Raw genomic sequence first — 19,925 nt, 5'->3', positions numbered from 1 at the left:
AAAACTGCATGGACACCCCATCCAGGTCTTTAACATTACTGATATTCAAACCTACTAAACAGAAAGTGCACCTCATTTGTATCCAATCATCAAGCAGATCTTTACACTGCTACAAGGCAGTTCTAGCTTCTGTACTAATTGACATAAAAATTAAATCAGTTCCCATTCAATGTCTTTTATGTTCCTATTGTGCTCTTAAAATTGTTTTTTCTGCTCAAGGGTACAATATAGGAAAATTAATGGGTACAGCTCATCCTTAGTTAAACATACTAACAAAAACCTAAATAACACACCCCCCCCAAAGAATAAACAATAATAAAGGACATCCATAGCCTACAAGGAAACTCTAACCAACCTTGTAACCATTTGCAAGATATTAATGTATCAAGACAATGTCATCCAAGTATTTCTCTGCTTTATTTTAAATAATAGAACTATAGGGTGAATATGGTCTATTTCTGGCAACAATATTTATCACTCGTCATCAGGATATGGAAAATCGCCAAGTTGGGTCTATGCAAGGACAAGCCACCATTTTGAATTTATAATGTCGCCGGCAGCCATTCCACAGATTCATACAAGATGGCCGACGTCTGCTTTGCGATTCTAACAGACGCGAACTGAACCACAGTTTCTACGCAGCCATAAATACTGCGATAAATACGTGAAAATAAAAAGTTGAACGCTAATTACCAATGGGCACAAATTCAATTTGCATTCCATGTATCCAAGATGAACAAATCAATATTTAAAAATTACCCCTTGACCACAACCCCACTATTACCGTCTGCAAACATTTCGACCAACTTCACGTTCTCATAACGACATTAACATTTCATTATCCTAGATTTTTTTCGGCTCACATCATACCAAAATTACCTATACACAATAACTCCGTGATACAAACTAACCAACATACCTTGTATGGAATGAATATGTGAAGGCGACTTCTTCAAATACCCTGTCGAGATTGCACAAATATCACAGAAATTCGAGGAAATTACAAATCAAATGTCACGAATTTTTATACACATAAATAGCACCGGTAATGAGACATAATTATTGCTAAGGAAAAGTCAATAATATCCTAGTAAAATTTGTTTTCGCTCGACAAGGGCAATCTGTCTCGCAGCCCCATGGCGAGCTACATTAAGTTGATACACAATACGCATGCGCTGAAATCACATGACAAACAACACAGTGCCCCACACAAAAAATAAAACCTGAAAGAATATAATTCCACTTAGTAAAGTTTATGAAAATAACTTCTAATAAGTAAAATAAATCTGGTCAATAATCTAAATATATGTCAACATATAATACAATATATATGTACATCAAAACATCACGATTTACGTGAGGCTCAAAACAGGTAAAATACAGTATGCACAAACATACACAGAACATATAAAAGGGGCCCTTTACTGGGACTTCCCAATAAATGGTTCACTTAAAGCAGGATTCCTCCCATTCTATCATAAATAGAATCACCTCATAAATTAACAGTGCACCATGATACAGAGCTTGTGTGTAAAATTAATCTTATATGACCTTTAATATACTCTGTGTGTGTATATATATATTCCCAACAATGTTAGAACTGCCAAAAATTTTTTGGTCGTTCTTTTATATAGCCTAGCTGGCCGATATGAAAAATATGAAAAGTCCCATAACTCTGAAACCAACAATAAAATTTTCACCAAAAAATATACTGACCATTATAATAACAAACAGTAGTGTACAGTTTGTTGTTTATTGTACCAGGGGTACTCAAGGTGCAACAAATGAAAAAAAAACTACAAAATTTGAAAGAATCAATAGCTGCAAAAAAAGGAAATAATGAATTTCACCAAAACATAATACAGACCTTCAAGCCATTGCAACAAATAACAGTGAATAGTTAGAAGTAGTATTGGATGACTTAAATCTTGTCCCCCTCTTTTTAAACAAAAATCTCAAAGTTGGAAACTAAATCTGGAATTTTCTCTAAAAAGTATACAGACCATAAGACCACCAAGTTATCAATTCCACAATATGGGATGATACAATTTTTATTGCAATTAAATATTAGGATAACAGGATAAGAATTTAACCAGATTTTTGGCTTCTTATTCATAAACAGTTCAAGTCAATCCCAGCCTTCCTTCCAAGGTACGGCCTTTGTGGTACAACTTTAAAGATCCAATCATCCAATCACTGAAAGTCAAGTTATTGTCCAGAAAACATAAAATAAACTTGTACTTTATCCTTTTTGGATCCTTATTCCTCATTTAGTCCCCAAAACAGTTCCAGCCTTCATTTTGTAGTATGGCACTTTGTGGTACAATTTCTAAGAGATTCATTCATTTACAGACAAATTGTTGTCTGCACATCACAGAAATGGCCAAAAGTTTCATTGAAATTGCAGAACAGACATTTGAGTTATAACTGAAAAACAGATAATTACCCAATTTCTGAATGTATAAAGTTCAATAATTCAGATACAATAAAAGTGCTGTTGCACTGGAGGTTTTTTAATCTTCTCAAAGATTATATGACATAAAACAAGAAAAACTGTAAACAAAGGTAACTTGGTAATACCCTGGGCAACCCTCCCCAGAAACCATATACTGACTGAAGGCATTCAGATGGAAACTAGGAAAACAGTGAGCAATGATCACTAACTTGATACCACTCATCCTCATTAGATAACATGCACCTTTCCACCTCCATATTGATTTGGATCAAAATCTAAAATAGGAGGTGCACAATCGTAATATGTAATAAAGATTCTGTGAAAGTTTCATTCAATTCCATTCAATGCAATTGAAAGACAAGATGGCAGCTGATATTGATGGTCGGGATGTGTTGACCGGAGTGAATAGTTTAGATTTATATGATTTAAGCCAGTTGACTGGACATGGAAATGTAGTAAATGGAAACGATAGCATTTATACACTCAATGAAGACATTTTCACGGAGTATTCCCCGAAAATAGCCAAATAATTGGCATTCTAACTGAACTGAATACCCTGGGCCGAAATGTAAACAATGACAAAAACAGAACCTATGGAGGTCCAAGTTCTCCTGATATGCATTCTTCCTAATTGTCTGATTGTGTCCCAAACCAAGAGTTCATGTCAACGCTTGATAAAGAATTAGATCAATTGCCAAAAGATTCCTACATTGAGAAACTTGCTGAATTAACTCGCAATTCAGAAAATTTAATAACATGGTATCGAACTGTTTTGGTCAATAGATATAACAGTGTCAATGGGTGTCCTCTGGGTAGACTGTATACATGTAAAAATACTGGTAGAGGTTCCGCTACAACGATGTACGCTCAAGATTGCTACATGGTATATATGTTCCTAAATGGAGACAACAGTTCTATTGATGAGGTTTTCAGAAAGGATGACAAATCTACTAGTGAGCCCCCCAATATGTTGTCAGGTGTTGGTATGACAGACCTTAGAGTGACATTACAGTCCGCAATTGAAAGGATTACTGAACTTGAGAAAAACGACCAAGAAAATTCTAAGATTATAATTAGTCTTAAACCAGAAAACACAAAAAAACTTAGGATGTTAAAATTCGCCCAATATGACTCGTCACATAAATTAACAAATCAAAAAACAAAAGCTATTGGTGAATTTTACTTCAACATCTATAGGGAATGTATGCATAACATATTAAATGAAGTTGACTGTCATAATAAACTTCTTAATGCAATGCAGAAAAATGTAAATGACATTAAAACAAATTGTATGAAATCAAATGCCGAAAAAGCTTCCCCTGATAGAGCCTCACAGGGTCCATCCAACACAACTAGTGTTCACAACAATCAAAGCCTGCAGTCAAGTATTAGTACCTCGTGTGAAGTGAATAACGGTACAAGTGAAGGTCAATCAGAACAATCTAACGGAACTAACAATAGCAGTAACAATAAAAAACAATCGGTTGATGCTGGTAATGCAATTACGAAAAATGAAACTGTTCATACAATACCAGTGTGTGTTACGAGCGGTACAACCCCTAATACATCAAATAAGCATAACAATGACAATTATGATGAGGGAGGGTTCTGCGGCGTCTATAGACAGAAAACCTCTTGCTATTACTTAGCAGGAATAGACCCTAAATCTTCACAAGAGGCAATCATTCACTATTTATAGAATAAAGGTGTACACGCTACATATATTAGACTATTCCACAAAGAAAATGCTCGATGCATGCCTGCAAAACTGAATATCAAGTGACTGTGCATCGCTTGTTGAACAAGAGGGTTCTGGCCTAAAAGAGTGTATTGTCGCCAATGGTGAAGCAACAGAAAGTGGTATGAGGGTTTCCCCAGTGAACCAGAGAATCAAACAATCATTATCATGATTAACATTGCTAATATTTATAATATCATTTTTACAATACCTGTACTTTTTATGGTATTAGCCGGTAGTTATAATTTTAAGATTGTTATCTCCTCCACAGTTTGTATAAATGACTTGATTGGTAAAACCAAATGTGACATTTCTGTAATTTCGGAACACAAACTGAAACCAGAATCTCTATCGCCTCAGTCAAGCTTAGAATCTGGTTATAACTGTATAGCAAAAGCTGACAAATTAGCTCATAATTATAAGGCTTTTCATGGCAAAGGGGGTGTATGCATTCTATGTAAATCATCTCTACAATTTGAATTAAAAGAAATATATAATATGAATTCTGATAGAATTGTTGGCATCGAGATAAAAGATCAGTCAGTTGGGTCTATCTTTATTTTTGGTGTTTATTTACATTTTGACAAAAATATTGAATTGTACAGGGATGAGATAAATGCATTAGATGTTTTGTGTAGTTATTATGAGAATTACAGCCATGTTATAGTCGCCGGTGATATGAACGCAAGTTGTTTATAAAATGATATAAATTTTTTCGAATAAATATAAATCTAAAGAATTAAAGAGATTTTGTCAAAAGGTGTAATTTAGTGGTTACAAATGTAAATTTTTGTAATAAAGGTCCTAATTATACTTTTGTTCCCAAACGAAGTATGTAAGATTATATCATATTTAATGAGTGTTTATATAGACAAATGTTGTCCTATTAAATCCTTGCTGAAGGGTCTGTAAGTTCAATCTCAGACCATCTCCCTATTTTTGTCACAATTAAATTAAAACAAAATCCCCATACTACTATTTCACCTGATCATAAACCTCCAGCGTGAACAACATTTACAAGATAATCAGAATAGCATCCAGAAGCCTATTATAGACAATATGAACAATGGTTTAAGTGACATTGATGAATTATTATTATTGTTTCAGCAGATAAGACTATTCCAAAGTGTAGTTATAACACCCATACAAAACAATATTGGACTGCGAATGTGAAAAGTGCCCATGAACTACAACGTGCTATGCACAAATTGTGGATTCAAAATGGACAACCTAGAGGAATGAATCATGAGTCTTACCACAATTATAAGCGGGAAAAATATGCCTTTAGAGACACTCAGCAGGCAGCTTTCGAATCTTGTATCCAGAAAAGTTATGATGACATAAACAATGCATCTGAATGTGACATTCGGTTGTTCTGGAAGCTAATCAAGCAATTTAAACCTACTGAAAGAGTAATCAAGGGAACCAAGGCTATAGTGGTAATCAAAAGAATGTAATCTAGGGACAAAGACCAGACATGGAAAACAGACATACACTACAAAGAACATAAAGTAACCAAAACCATACATACAAAGCAACAAAAGTAAATGAGCAACTCGGACTCCACTAAAAACTAGGAGCATGGACCAGGAGCACCTGAAGGTAGAATACATCCAGAAACAGTGTATAATAATGTAACATGTAATTCGCCTGAATCGGTTGCTAATGCATTCTCAAGCTTTTATAGTGAAATGTACATAGTGAAAATCCATTGTCCAAACAAAGATAAAAAAGAACAGGTTGACAGTTGCTATAACGAAATACTAAGAAACTGTTTTGAAAAAGACAACAACTTACCTGGAGTGAAATAACCGAGATGGAGTTACGTGAAGCTTATAAACAATTAAAGAAATGTAAAGATGGTGGTCATGATAAAGTCATAAATGAACATTTATTGTATGGCAGTAACGTTCTGAAGAAGTGCTTGACTAAATTTTTTAATTTAGTGGTTGACGTTGGACGTTGCCTGGAAGCTGGAAATATGGACTTATCCTGCCTTTGTACAAAGGAAACAACAAACCTAAAACATCAACAGACAGCTATCGTCCATTTAGTCTTCTTTCGTGTATATTAAAACTTTTTGAACATTTAGTAAAATCCAGATTAATGTCACATGTATCAGATTCTGAAAAATTTCCCAATAGACAACAGCAAGAATTTCAGAGGCATTTAGGTTGTACCACTGCTTCTTTCAACTTACATGAATCAATATATCTAGCAATGAGTATGTAGCTTTCCTTGATAGTCGTAAGGCATTTGATATGGTCTGGAGAAGGGGTCTCATGGTTAAATTGCATAAATTGGGTGTTAAAGGGAAAATATGGTCTTTCATCAATGACTACTATATTGATACAAAGAGTGCAGTAATTGTTAATCCATATAAATCTGACTTCCTCCGTAGATGAAGGAATTTGTCAAGGGGTATTTTATCAGGGTTATTGTATATTGTATTTATAAATGACCTTATTTGTGAGTTAGAAAATGTATGTTGAAACAGTGGCAGGTTCAACGTGACCAGTTGTGCCCCTCCCCCCCTGCAAACGATATAGCATGTATTAGCACATCTCCTTTGCATCTGCAAATGATGCTTGATATCTGTTATGAATACCCTGAACTTTAATGCAAGCAAATCGAATATTATGCAATTTTCACATAATTTGTCTAAAGGATTGGTGCAGTTTTCATGGCGTATAGGTGAAGAACTTGTACCTTTTGCAGAAAGTTATACTCACTTAGGGATTGGCATAAACTCAAAATTCAAATTGATTGATAGAACACAGAATGCATGTGGGAAGGGAAGAAACGCATACTTTACCTTGCCTTATCAGCTAAAACTACGAATCCGTATGTACTTATAAATTTATATAAAACTGTTGTTCTGTCGACTGTATTGTGTGGCTGCGAAATGTGGTCTAAAATGAGATTTAATGATGTTTCTGAACTAAACAGGTTTCGACACTTCATAGTAAAACGTATTCTGAATCTTTCCACATTAACTCGTTCTGATATGTGTCAAAGTATTCTAGAAATATAGGCAATAGAGACGTACATACATAAGCAGAAATTAATGTTCTTTCAAAAACTCTGTAATATGGATACAACTTATTTATCAAAAATAATATTCATGACAAAACTTTTGGTTTCTAGATGATAATAAGCATAGACAATTTTGGATTTATACCAGACATTGTAGACATACTGTCGAAATATGATCTAAAGCAGAATCTCCTGGACTACATTTCAGATGGACACTTTCCAAAGCTATATGGAAATCGTTAGTTCAAAATGCATAAACATGAAACAATCCTCCGAATGGCATGATTGTATGAGTAACGATAGTGACTGACAGATTTTGGTGTTTGCATAAATCAATACAAATAGCCTCTTTCTGGAAGTTTTCCAAAAATTTTACTGAAATTAACAGATCATTTTTCATTACAAAACTATGAACAGTTACACCATACTCTACACCTGGTGCTTGTACTATATGTGATAGACCATTTACTGATGTGTATGTTCATGCATGCTGCTCTTGTACATTAAGAGAAAATTTATGTAATGCATTATGGAACATTATGATAGAAAATTATGATTTGTACTTATATTGTGAACTCTTGCAGTATGATGATGAAATTCTTTATCAGACATTATTTGGACATGAACAGACAACCGCTCTGGAAGCTAGAGAGCAAGTTGTACTTATGAAACTGTGCCATGCACATATTATTCAATGTCTTTCTACTTATAACAGATTCCTGTTGTAGATGTGGCAATACATGCTATGTCGTGTGCAAGCAACCTTGCTATATTTGACGGTATTTATTGATAGTATTTATTAATGTATATTGATGTATATACTTTTTGTATTCAGTTCGTATACTTATATGTTGTATTTAATGTAATTTAACCAATATAATTGTATTCATAAATCTCTTCATAAGGAAATAAAGATATGAATGAATGAATGGTAGGGAAATTATTTTTACATTCAGTGACTGTGGAAGCAATCCAGATTTTAACAGTGCTGGTGCCAAAATGGTCTAAAATGATTAGGTAGACCAAAAAAAAAGGGTAGCAGAAAATCGATATCTTATTATCTTTTTGGCCTTATAAAGAATCTGTGAAAGTTTCATTAAATTCTGTTCGGCAGTTTCAAAGGAGTTGCAGATTAGAACTGGGGACAGACAATGGACAAATGAACAGACATCATGGTCAATATATATCTCACACTTTTCAAGTGGGAGGTATGATATAACTATAACCATAAATTTGCATTTTCCATATATTTTTTTCTTAAATGTTTATACTGAATGTTAATCTTAATACTGATTTCAGAAATATGATCTACACAGTATCCAACTTCGTATCATTTCACCTTTTTCACAAATTTTTACAGCTGCCCAATAATCAATTTTCAATTACATTCAAAAACTGTTTTAATAAAGTATTAATTCCTATACTGTAATTTTACTCAAGTAAAATTTCAGCCTAAGAAAATGTACATTAAATTTTACTAGGTAAAAATTACTACTCTTCACGTCCCGTATATTAATCATAAAATATTAATGAAATGATGGAGAATTTACCTTGAGGCCTACACACACAAAACTATAACTACTAAAACACACATACAATTAAAGAAAAGCTGATTTGACAATATCAAAGCACTTTAAGATAATTTACAATATAGAACATTAAAAACAGTGAAAGCAGCAACAATTTTCGCTGTTATGATACCAGTACTCTATTCAGAATTCTTAAGGTATTTATTTATACTGATAATGAATGAGATATCTGTGGCTTGATTACATAAATGTTTGGGTATCTTATTCCACAAGATCATTTCATCAATTGGAAGTTTCTTTCTATCTACTATAGTTTTCAAGATATTGGCTGGAAACTGCTAAAAACATCATTTTTTGCCTTTCATGGGTAATAACTCTAACAAGGAGTCAACTGAAAACTTGGACCCCACAGATTTTTGTAGGCCTTATCATAAGGATCATTTCAGTAACTGAAAGTTTCCCTCTATCTATCATAGTTTTCAAGACACCAGCTGAAAACTGTGAAAAAAAAACATCATTTTTCACCTTTCAAGGGCAATAACTCAAACAATGAGTTGTCCGACAACTTTAATCCCTTGCAGACTTTTGTACACCTAAAAAAATAAGATCATTTCAGCAATTGAAAGAATTTGGCTTAATCTAACGGTTTTGGAGATATCTGAGAAAAACTTTTGACTGACCTCTTTGTTCTATTTTTAGTAACAGTGACCATGTTTTTTCTACAGATAAAAAATCCCCACATCAGATCAATGTAGAATACCTCCAAGCCAGCACTCCACCGTATTGTAGAACTGCCTAATTTTGGTCTTGTAATCTGATGCTTTGTAACATTTATCACTTTAAAAAATTGTCAAGCGTCTGTAAGTCTATATATCTAGAAATAGCTCAAACCAAGGCCTTCAGGGTCCAGTAAAAATTTTCTGGAAAAAAATTTACCACAGCAAATTGGGTTACCATAGAAACCATGCAAAAATATGCGAAAATTTGCAAAAAAGTTCATAAAATCAGGTTTAAAAATCTCAAATTTCCCGCAAAATATCTTAAATTTTTATTTGATGCCCTGAAACTGTCCAAACTTTTTCCTTCGAAAACCCCTTTCTCATATGGGCATCGCCGGTTAGATTTTGAGCTATTTCACTTTGTAATCCACTTATTAAATTTAGCATGGAATAAAAATGACTTACTTTCACTTTCACAATGAAGTCAAATTGTCATTGAAAAAAAGCCCCTTCAACATTCAAAATATATAAAACATTGCAAAATACTTTGAAAAGTCCCCTTTTTCAGAAAATGTTTTATCAACAATAGATTCTTCGTTTTTAATCACTATAGCAACCACCAGTTTCCATTAATGTCACTTTTCATCCCAAGCCAAAAGTGCAAAACTAAACTAAACTGTGGAGTGCTAGCCAAGAAATAGTAAAACATTTAAAAGAGCAAAAAAAACAACAAAACGTCTAAAAAGGGCAATAACTCAAACATTACACAACAGATTAACCCTTGCCATGCTGCACCTGGACCTGTTTGGGATTGGCCCTAGTACCGCTTTATTGGTTATGGCAGTATTAATCTTAGTTTAGGAAAGCACAATTTGTATCCATCTGCGAGCAGCATGAGTGTGCTTTAAAATTAGGCTATCTGATACAGAATTTGTTAAAAGATAATGACTTGAAAGCTGAAAGAAGAGGTCATGAGTTTCTGCTGCTAAAAAAAATGAAATTTTTTAGGGAGTACGGTTCACTTCTCGGCCCGTCACCAGAGCAGATTTAATCTGTAGTGCTCTACTTCGCCTGGAATCTAAATAAGAATGATGTCTGTCACCACCATTTCTATGTCCACCCCTTGTATTGACTACACTCAGTTTAAGGTAAAACAGGCCAAAAATTGGGAAAAAATCCTCATTTTTTCACACGAGTAACCCATCAGGAGAATCCTGACCCCCCCCCACTCGTGACTGTAACAAACTTTATTTGGCTTCAGTGGCCTTCAAGGGGTACAGGCTGTAGGATGAATGTGCTTTGGTTCCTGTTTTGCTCCTGTTAAATCCCAAATGTAGCAAAAAATGGCCAGAAATGGACAAAAATGACCATTTGTGAGTGACAGACTCATTTTATCGCATTTGCCCATCCACCCTCCCAGACAGATCATGTCATGCTGAACACTTTTACCCGCATCAGTATTTGGCTAAACCATATGGTTTTGGAGATATGTGTGAAAAACTTCTGTCTGACCCCTACATTTGTATGTTCTACTTTTAGTAACTGCAAACATGTTTTTTGATGGATCAAAACACCCCACATCAGTTCTATGCAGGATACCCGAAGGAACATTCATACTAAGTTTGGTTCTAATTGATCAAGTAGTGTCAGGGGAGAAGATTTTTGAAAGAAAAATTGTTGACAACGACGACGACAGTCACCAAGTCATGGCAATAGCTCACATGGCCCTCAGCCAGGTGAGCTGAAAACTAAGTAATTTTTTAGTATTGCACTGCATCAAATTTTGCCTACATAGTACTTGATGTTACTACCCCAAAACAAGTCCACTGGAATTGTAGTGACTGGTAGTTTTGAAGATATTGTCATACTAAAAAAAATTAAAACTAGATCTTGTAATTTGTTTCCTATGTTCCTGAATGTGGGAAGGAAGTGAACAAATTACAAGAGTTAGTTTAAATTAGATTGTGTCATTCTTTATATGTCTGAGCTAGCTTACAATAACTGAAAGAATTCCTTAAGTTTTGTCTATATGGTATATGTTGAGGTATCCAATGGAGAGAATTGGATGGAACATTTATTTACCTTCAAAAATTCAGCAATAAGATATAACATTGATGAAGTTTATACAACAAAAATACAATCATTCAAAAGGACATTGCTACCTTCATAATAGGAAATTCAGATGGAAGTTTTTTTATCACACAAAACTTATTACAGCACAGACACAAAACAGATTTCTTTTTCAGTTATGCAGAAATCATTAATTTGACATCAAGGTCAGAATTTAAGGTCAAATGTCATCAACTATGGTATGCAACACACTGTCTTGAGCTTATCTACCCTCATGCCCAATATCAAAAGCCTGCATTGAAAACAAAAGTAAAGCTTGGACACAAATTTGTATGCAAAAATTGATTCCACCTTGAGGTCAAATTTCAAGGTCAAAAGTCACCAACCAAAGTAAATGACACATCATCTAGAACTGACCTTCCAAAATGCTAAATATCAAAAACCTACACCGAAAGATATTGAAGTTATAGCCTGGACACAATTATTTATAGATGGACAGACAGACTGATTACTTTAGGATATACACCAGTTTACATGGCAGGGCAATAATTATAACATTAAAGTATTCAATCATGTGACTTCATAGCACTGCAGATTAATTGAAACATCTGATCAGTTTGATAATGGGTATAATGGTTATCGTAAGAAAGCTTTGTAAGATACCATACTGTTACTTACATCTGAATGACACAAAATTATAGATAAGTTGAAGATGACACCATCAGATCTGAAAGATAAAGTTTTTGTAGTCACAAATACAATAAAAAAATTCTTCATTAGGTACACAAGAATGCAATGTGTCTTTTTAGTTTTCCAATTTTGATTTTGTGGCAGCTTATAACAACTTATGTATTGAACAATATATAACTTCTGTATTGTAAAATATATGAACTCTTGTTTCCTGAAAAGTTTTAGCCCTGTGCAGGTCTGGGTGTCAAAAGAATAGGCCTACAGCAGCGCTATGCTTGTCATAAAAGGTGACTAAATAGTGCTCAGAACCCTAGCCGAGGGCTAAGGTGCTCTGCCCACAGAGCCACTGGGTTGTGTGCCCAAGGACTTGAAGGTGATGGAATGGGGAACCCCTGGCGTGTTACATGCTGGCTATAATATGGAAAACCTGACTGCAAACCATAGTGGTGCACCATGTTTGGAAAGATGCCACGTTCCCCGCGTTAACGAATTCTGCTGTGGTATTCGATAGGAGTAGGAACCTTTACACTCTGCCATGGGAGGCTAAAATTGCCCGACCCTACCCATCCCTCCCTTTTTCTTGTGGCAAACCACTTGACTACAAGTTCCTGGCTTAGGACAAGCACTTTATGTATTTGGCGAGGTTAAACATGTTTGTGAGGGCTCAAACCTCCCTCTGATGTCGTAAGTTCTTTTGTAAAAGTTTAGGTCATAGTTTTGCAAAATTATCCACAAAAGCCTTAATTTTTTTTCCATAGTGGGAACACTGTATCTATTCTACCTGAAGACTACTAGTATTGTTGTAAACTGTTGATAAGTGATAGTGTAGCAGCACTGGAAACTGTCACAGTTGTTTATAAGATGTAAACATCAGAATGCAATCGAAACTCATCAGCCTTTCTAACATACAGAAGAAAAACCTCCGAGACACAAGGTGGAAGAATCTGTCAGATTTTGTCCAATCTGAATCTAAAATTCTAATTAAACTGGTTGAACTTTTTCCCCATTTCCTTTTTTCTGAATTCCATGCTTCCAAGCACTATCAGAAATAGTCTGAGATTGCTCTGACCTCCAATGGCTTTTTTTCCAGACAAGCTGGAGCCATTGGATATCAGGAAATCTCAGAGAGTACACATTGTTAGAGTACTGGAATACTAACAGTGGCATAGCTCGAGTTAATCAATGTGTGTGCCTATCTTACGGCAAGGGGTCTGGGGCCGCTTAAGGCCCCAGCGGGTCCAAATGGGCAACCCCCCCCCCCCCCAAGCTCCTGGGATTTAGGAAACGTAGACGATGTTTGTAATTGAAAAAATACTGCAAAAAGCAATGCCTAATCGCAGTGAAGATCTTTAAAATTAATCATAAGATATTGAAATTTTACAATTTTGGCGATTCTTGTATGTTTGCCAGAGGGATTATTGTCTTATTGTTTCTATGTTGTATTTTGTCATTTTAGGGTATCCTTTCATTATCAGTGATTTGCTTATATTAGCAAGATAAGTTGAAATTCATTAAATAGCAAAATGTTTAAATTTGTGTATTATATAGATCAACTACAAGTATCAAAACATGCAAAAAAAAAAACACATCATGCAGATATCAATCAACCTCTTCACTGGTTTCAGATGAGTTTACAGTTCTAGCCAGTCTTCCCATTTTTTTGTGATGCAAAATTGTCAATTACTTTCTCTACATTTCTAGGAGCTTCCCAGTGAATGTGCAACAACCCTAATGATTTTTTTTTCTTGATGTGTATGCCTGGGCGTTTTGACGTAAACGTAGCTACAGCCTGGTTAGGTAGCAAAAAGAAAAGTTACACCAAATGAGGATTGAGGATTGCAGGACCAGAAGAAATTCCAACTACACAACCTTATTAAGAATATATAGCCTCTAAGATAAAACCAATTAAAACATATCAATATAAACATATGGAGATGTTGACAGTTTGTTGGGTCAGGGAAACGTTGAATTTACTCTGATACTTTCAATCAGTCGTGTACAGTGTCATAAAATGAATAAAATATGTTAAAAATTGAAATAAAATACAAAATAATTTAAGTAAAACAGGGTACTTTATCAGTCAATTAGATAAACGAAAGAATGATAATATTTAAGAGGGACATCGTTACTTTTACATGCTGAACTTTGTAACTATTTTTTTTTTCAATTTCTTTAAAAAGTTCTTTATTATCATTTGAAACTGTTGTTTTTTCATCTTACTTGATTACATCGTCTCGTTTGTTTGTAAACAAACAAGTGGTCGCACAATTTACATTTCTGCAAACAATATGGCTTCCGTCTGGACTATGGAGTTATCGTTCTTAATATGCACTTTAAAGGTCTGGAAAAGGTACTTGAAGAGGCCCTGAGTTGGGGACATGGCTTATATATTTAATTTTTACATCTTAATGACAAGAAAATGGTCTAATGTCATTTCGGGACACTTAAGCTTTTTTTTTTTTTTTTTTAAAGCGGAGGATTCCAGGGACTAACATAGACCTGTAAGTGAATCAGCGCAGAGACTATAAGAAAGAAAGAAAGATGTTTATTCCAATTAAAGGAGCATAAAATTTAATTTAATTTACGCCCCCTCCCCCTAATCCTGGATCCGCCCCTGAATTCTAATCATAAATGGATGGATATATATATATAACTGATATCCTTCCTCAGCATAAAACTCACAACACTTCACGAGCATAAAACTCACAAAATTCAAGATCAAAACAGATTCAGAAGCCGTTTGTTTGTTGGGGTTTAACGTCCGAGCAGCAATATTTCAGCTATATTCAGACAATGAACATGAAATTGATGATAAAATGAACATGAAATGATGATGAAACGAAAAAGGGATGGGACACAAGGACAATGGGGTCGACAAATTTTGATTGCCACTGGAAATAGGGAGAGGTGGGTAGGGTCGGGCAATTTAGCCTCCTGTGGCGGAGCCCTATGGTTCCTACTCCGGGAGAATACCACAGTAGGGTTCTTTAACGTGCCGGCTATGGTTCTGAGCACTATTTAGTCGCCTTTTACGACAAGCTTAGCGCTGCTGCAGTCCTATTCTTTTAACACCCGGACCTGCACGGGCTTGGCGACTTAGAGGGAGGTCTGGTTTGCATTTGTAGTCACTGCGATGACCATTCATACGCCTGTTGAAAGGTTGTTCTGTTTCGCCAACGTACTGCATACCACATCGGCAATGGAGAAGGTATATGATATTTTCGGTTTTGCAAGTCACGTCGCAAAAAATGGCAAATTCCTTTCCAGTGCAGTAGCTTTTAAACGTTTTGGTGTGCAGCATCTGGGTACAGATCTTACACCCCTAATCTCCACATGGTCGATACTGGCCCGTTGTATTTTGTTTTGGCTGAGATGAAATCTCTGCTCTTTCTAGAGCATCTCTTAGGCTCCTAGGTCTACGGAATGCCAGGACCGGGGCCCTAGGAAAGAGCTTGGGGAGCTTGGGATCTTTTTGAATGTCTTTCCAATTTGAATGCAGTAACTGCGAGAGTTTCCCAAAGGCTGGATGGTATGTAAGCACAAAAGGGAGCCTTTTGTTCTTTTTCTTAGGTTTGTACTCGAGGAGATCTTTCCGGCTGATTTTGTTAGCACGTTCAAATCCCCGATCTATATCTGTTGATTCATAGCCACGCGATAATAAATGACCACGGAGTTCATCTAGACGTTTGTTGGTGGTATCGTCAGAAGAACAAATACACCGAATTCGAAGTGCCTGACTGTATGTTATGCTTTTAGTACAATGTTTTGGATGACAACTATTGGGAGATAAGTATTGGTGACTATCAGTTGGTTTGCTGTGAAGATCCATGGACATTTCCCCGTCTTCTACTACAGAGGTTTTATGGTCGTTATCATGAACTCGTGCCCCGTGCAGGTCCGGGCGTTAAAAGAATAGGCCTGCTGCAGCGCTAAGCTTGTCGTAAAAGGCGACTAAATAGTGCTCAGAAACCTAACCGGGGGCTAGGCGCTCTGCCCACAGAGCAACTGGGATGTGTGCCCCAGGAGGTGGAATGGGGTACCCCTGGCGTGTTACATGCTGGGGTTGTCAGGCTATAATACGGAAAACCTGACCGCAAACCATAGTGGTGCACCGTGTTGGGAAAGATGCGACGTTCCTCGCACGTTAAAGAACCCAGCTGTGATATTCGATAGGAGTAGGAACCTTTGCGCTCCGCCACAGGAGGCTAAATTGCCCGACCTTACCCATCCCTCTTTTTCCAGTGGCAATCAAAATTTGTCGACCCTATTATCCTTGTGACCCATCCTTTTTTTTTCATTTCATGTTCATTTTATCATCCATTTCATGTTCATTGTCTGAATATAGCTGAAATATTGCTGCTCGGACGTTAAACCCCAACAAACAAACATCATGAACTCGTGGATCGTTATGGTGTATCCATCAGCACCATGAAAACTGATTTATTCAACGGGTCATAGTTTTCCTTCCCTCGTTTGTCTACCCCGGACTTGACTTTTTATGAGCAACTCGGCGGGTGTTTCTAGAAAAGCAGAGGACGCTTACCCTACCGGTGCACCTGGTCCATGCTCCCAGTTTTTAGTGGAGTCCGAGTTGCTCATTTACTTTTGTTACTTTGTATGTATTATTTTAGTTACTTTATGTTCTTTGTTGTGTATGTCTGTTTTCCATGTCTGGTCTTTGTCCCTGGATTACATTCTTTTGATTACCGCTATAACCTTGGTTCCCTTGAAAGTGAAGTTGTTACACTTCAAACTAAAGTGAGTAAATTAACTATGCAGTCGGTAGGGGGGTCCAAAATATCTCCTGATTCCCAGCCCCGTGCAGGTCCGGGTGTTAAAAGAATAGGCCTCCAGCAGCGCTAAGCTTGTCGTAAAAGGCGACTAAATAGTGCTCAGAACCCTAGCCGGGGGCTAGGGCGCTCTGCCCACAGAGCTTGTTTGTTTGTTGGGGTTTAACGTCCGAGCAGCAATATTTCAGCTATATTCAGACAATGAACATGAAATGATAAAAAAAAAAGGATGGGTCACAAGGACAACACGGTCGACAAATTTTGATTGCCACTAGAAAAAGGGGGGATGGGTAAGGTCGGGCAATTTAGCCTCCTGTGGCGGAGCGCAAAGGTTCCTACTCCTATCGAATACCACAGCAGGGTTCTTTAACGTGCGAGGAACGTGGCATCTTTCCTAACACGGTGCACCACTATGGTTTGCGGTCAGGTTTTCCGTATTAGCCTGACAACTCCAGCATGTAACACGCCAGGGGTACCCCATTCCACCACCTGGGGCACACATCCCAGTCGCTCTGTGTGCAGGGCGCCTAGCCCCCGGCTAGGTTTCTGAGCACTATTTAGTCGCCTTTTACGACAAGCTTAGCGCTGCTGCAGGCCTATTCTTTTAACACCCGGACCTGCACGGGGCTAATAAAATGTGATAAAATGTCCCAATTATTTGAGTATTCCAAGTCTTCCAAAAATGACGGTACACCTAGATACAAATATATTGTTCTTGGTAGAGATTCCTCATACTTTGTAAGAAATAATTCCAAATCGTCTTCCAAATCGTCTTCCAAATATACAGAGGAATATGTTTACAAAATGCTGGATATTTTAATCGACAACGTATTTGTTCAGTGTGGTGGACGTGTTTTTCAACAAACGGTCGGCATTCGAATGGGAACAAATTGTGCTCCTTTACTTGCTGACGTATTCTTTCACTGTTATGAGGCTGACTTTATAGCTGATTTGATCCGAAAGAAAGAATATCGTTTGGCTAGATTCTTTAATCTCTGTTTCTGCTATATAAGTAGTGTCAAAAGGCCGATTCTGCCGCACTCTCCATTTTCAAGGGGAAATCCTGCATAGGACCCCCAACCCCGACGGCCAGATGCAAACGGACGACATTCCTATTGAGCATAGGGTACATACAAGAATTATGGCTTTCATACAGAGAATAAGTCAGGTCGCCCCAGAGGATAGTGGGGACGTGGATAGGAACACCTTAAAGAGAGATGTGCCCCAGATTGAAATAAATAAAAGGATGGCATCCCGTAGTGTAGACATGAATCGCTATTCTGACTTTTTCGCAGAAAACCAGACTGACCTGGATCAGTCTTTCCCTAGTCACACCCAGCCCAGATCGATTCTCAAGAGTGCCGCCTCCACACCTTCGTCCAAGGCGGTCACTTTCGCGGACAAACCATCCATCAAGATTTTTACGATAGATGAAATCATCAAACAACCACCCCAAAGGCAGCAGCAGTGCTGCAATGCCCACAACGTGACGCAGATGGATGAGCATACCCAGCTGCGCCAAAATTGCGTTGCACAGTCAATGAAGCTGCGATTTGAGCATCAACCAGGGGAGCAGACCACTTGCGGTGTCCCACTCAAGAGGAAGAAGGGGCGGTTCTGCAAGAGCAAGCCCGGGAAGGATGGCCTTTGCTGGAGGCATAGGAGACAACCACGACAGCGGGAGGAGGTCATCCCAGTCGAGGGTAAGATGGTGGTAAAAGAGATTATGACGACCCTCCGTCAAATAGCTAAGAATGAGGGTCTGAGGGGGTCAGTAGGAAGAACAAAGAGGTCTTGGTGAAACTCATCGAGGAGAAAACCACCCGTAAATTTGCCCGCCAGAAAGTCTTTAGCAAGAAGCAACTCAAAGCGCTAGCAAAGAATCGTGGCCTCACCAAATACTCCCAGCTCAAGAGAGACGATCTGCTCCATTTGGTGGAAGAGGATATCAAAAGTGCACCGGTCGAGGATGAGATCAAGGTCACCGATAAGCGGCAAACTCTGAATGGCGTATTTGGCAGGATCGTCATCGAACCCGCGAAGCCGCACGACATGCTCATTTTTCTGAAGGTAAGTCAGAGCACCATCACCAGAACCACCTTTCCCAAAGAAGGGATTGAAGGTGCACTTATTGTTCTAGCAGAGCTGGCGAAGACCAACCACGCGACTGGGGAAAACACCTACATCACCTCTACTTCCGATGAGCCCTTGCTACCCTCACCCAGTCATCAGAGCTCGATTTGGAGATCGCATTCATGATGAAGGTCAAGGGAAATATGGCAAAGTACATGCGTGAAGGGAGCGGGTGGACCTTCGGCCACATCGAAAAGCTAGAAATCAACCTGAACCAATACAAGCCGCTCAAGGGTAGCTCCACACCACTCCCATCAGCTCTCGTGAAAAAGAAGGCGATCGTCAATGTGAAAAATGAGGATGATCGCTGCTTCCAGTGGGCGCTGCTATCAGCGCTTCACAATACCGAGGTTGATCAGAAGTCAGCAAACCACGTAGCTCAGTACAAGAGATGGGGGATGAGCTAAAATTCAAAGGCATCGACTTCCCAGTCTCGCTCAAGGCGATCGATAAATTCGAGAGGCAGAATGTCTCCATCAACATCAACGTATTTGGCTTCGACGGCGTAAAGAACGATGAGGATGACGAAGAGGATCTCCAGGTTTACCCCCTCAGGATATCTAAGAATACGGGCCCCACCCATGTAGATCTCTTCCTGACCCACGAACCCAAGCAGTATTACTGTTGGATCAAGAGCTTATCACGCCTTTTCCTCGATGAGCATATGGAATATTGCAATCAGAAGGATGCCGTCAGGATCGAGATGCCAGAAGAAGGATCCGCCATAGCCTTCCATAACCACAAGAAGCAGATGAGAATCCCTTT

The 19,925-nt window shown here is 37.6% G+C and overlaps 1 protein-coding gene across 4 annotated transcripts in view; it reads right to left on the bottom strand.

The window, feature by feature from the left end:
- LOC148618344 (trinucleotide repeat-containing gene 6C protein-like) overlaps window positions 1-14,565 on the bottom strand; it is a 37,451-nt gene extending 22,886 nt beyond the window's left edge. For 2 of the 4 annotated variants that reach the window (XM_088577130.1, XM_088577131.1), the window contains exon 1: window positions 920-1,174. The gene's annotated coding sequence lies outside the window, so the exon portion shown is untranslated. Of the gene's footprint in view, window positions 1-919; window positions 1,176-12,225; window positions 12,275-14,457 lie in introns of those variants that run through there. The other 2 variants (XM_088577128.1, XM_088577127.1) reach the window with 2 other exon arrangements.
- Between the last annotated feature and the right edge of the window lie 5,360 nt (window positions 14,566-19,925).

Source organism: Perna viridis, chromosome 4 (assembly GCF_037379345.1).
Source record: "Perna viridis isolate PV_CMFRI_1.1 ecotype Kerala chromosome 4, ASM3737934v1, whole genome shotgun sequence".
Taxonomy (NCBI): Eukaryota; Metazoa; Mollusca; class Bivalvia; order Mytilida; family Mytilidae; genus Perna; species Perna viridis.
The sequence above is the reverse complement of the archived record's forward strand: the minus strand, read 5'-3'. Positions and strand labels throughout refer to the sequence as shown.